Here is a 2,493-nt window from a genome sequence, read left to right as displayed (position 1 = left end):
AGTTTTGATGAACATCCAAAAAGATCGAAATCGCGATCCGCGTCTGGCAGTTTCGACAGAATGCAGACCACTTCGAATTAAATTATTTTAATTAATTTCTTGTCTGCATGCACATCAATAAGTTTAAATTTTTATAAATTAATTAAGTGGTTTCTACATTAACAATGATTTACCTAAGTATGTAGGCATACTATAATAAATTATAGTATATTTGCAAAACACTTTTCATTATAGGGAGGCCAAAAGAAGTAGAATTAGTGAAAACGGAAGACGCATTAGGACTAACGATCACCGATAATGGAGCTGGTTATGCATTTATTAAACGAATTAAAGAAGCATCAGTCATTTCAAAAATTCCTCATATAGAGGTTTGTGCCAACAACACTTATTTAATTGTAATAACTACACGGAGAAAATTGAAAACGAAAATTCGCATAAATATTAAAGTGATATTTACAATTTATCCCACTAGCCCGTTGTTTCGTATGCGAAAATAATAAAAATTACAATTTGGACGCGAATTTGTAAAACTAAAATCCCAGCAGAAATAAATTTACTAGGTATTTTAGTTGATATTACAAATTTAATTGTAATAATTAAGACACTTGGAATAATTTTTAAAAATACACGGAGAAAATGAAAAACGAAAATTTGTTTAAATATTAAAGTGATATTTACAATTTATCACATTATCTCGTTGCTTCGTAAGCAAAACCCGAATTTGTAAAACTAAAATCCCAGCAGAAATAAATTTTCTAGGTATTTTAGTTGAAATTACAAATTTATTTGTAATAATTAAGACACTTGGAATAATTTTTAAAAAGACATGTCAAAATTGAGATTATTACAAATGACCTAACAAATTCTACTATTTCTACGGCAAATTCAGTCAGTTACAATCGAAAATTATAATTTTTGCGTTGTCATAAAAATTTAATTTTGTCCGTGCGCAAAAAAAAATATAGTGTTCATTTGTAGATCAATAAAATGATAAAATCATTATTAAAAGTTTAAACAATATGTGTATTGTATATAAATATGTATACATACTGGTGACCTCCAAAGCCAGGGGTTGGAGCACTGTAAACCATGGCTATGACTATTGTCAGTAAGGCGAGCTGAAAATGATAAAATTTAATAAGAGTATGAAGCACTTTAGGTTGAATATTTTATACATTTAATAACAAGTTTAATTTCCCTGTTCAGGGGTAAGTTTACTGTAGAATAAGGGAACATTTATAATTGCTCAAAAAACAAAACTAACATATTTTAACATTCATTATACGTAACAGTAACGTAATGTTAATGAAAATAACTAATTAAAACCAAAAGAACATATATATTTAGGGAAAAATGTTCTACACATAAAATTTCTTGAACTCCTCAACTGTTTCATTAGATCTTACTCATCGAAACATTAAAAAACAAATGCCACAGGAATGCCTTAGGTTTATCAAAAGAAGGAACTTCCCCTTTTCAGACTTATTCACAACAATTTATATTTTGTGAAACCAGTTAAAATCAATGTAATATAAACAAAATTATTAACGTCTTGGCACTTATATTGTCACTGTCAAGAATACGACGATTGTAATTGTAAAATGTAATCATTTGTACTCTTGACAATTGCTATATTATCAAGACAACAATAAATTTTGTAAAAATATTCCATAGTTTGTCTATATTTATTGTTAGTTGTTTAAATCAAGTTGAGGTTATTTTTTTAAAGTTGTTGTAAGTAATCGAATAGTTGGATTAATAGATTGATCTTGTTCATTTAAAGAATGCATAGCAAACCGAAATTAAAAATTTTCATAAAAAGTTTAAATTGAGCCAGATACAGATAAGTTTTAGGTGATCAACTACTTATTTGATTAATTACTTATCCCAATTAGTCAGGTATTGTAATCAGTAAAAATAATCCGTCACTCCGATTAATTAAACCTTTCCATTAATGGATTATTTTATTAATCATTCCTTTGGAAAAATACAAATATGATTAACTGCAAATTTTGGTTTTTACTAACAAAAAAGTACTTACGATACTCTTGATGTGAACCATATTGGGTGGCAAAAAATCCTTTCCAGACACAGAACGGCGAACTAAATTTTACTCTACTGATTCACTTGTCCGTTTTCCGTTTTTATATTTTAGAAAGCAACCCCTCCAAACACACAGATATACATTATCAATTGCTTGTTCTGTTTTCAAGAAGAAGGAAGTCACACACATGCTTGCAACTTGTGCACCTTCAAGTAGGTATGTATATATATATACTTTTTTTATTTCTACACAAAAATACTGCATAATGGGTGACAGTTACATAAAGCCCATTCTGTGGGGCATATAAACGCATATATTATTACGTCATTATTACAATTTATGTATCTATATATATATAATGGTGAAATTCAGTTTGGTTGACCATTACATAAGCGAGAATTTCCATTTTTATGATGATACTGTGATTCACGAAACTCATTAATCTACAA

This window comes from Agrilus planipennis, unplaced genomic scaffold (assembly GCF_000699045.2).
Source record: "Agrilus planipennis isolate EAB-ADULT unplaced genomic scaffold, Apla_2.0 scaffold61, whole genome shotgun sequence".
Classification (NCBI taxonomy): Eukaryota; Metazoa; Arthropoda; class Insecta; order Coleoptera; family Buprestidae; genus Agrilus; species Agrilus planipennis.
Note: the sequence above shows the minus strand (reverse complement) of the source record.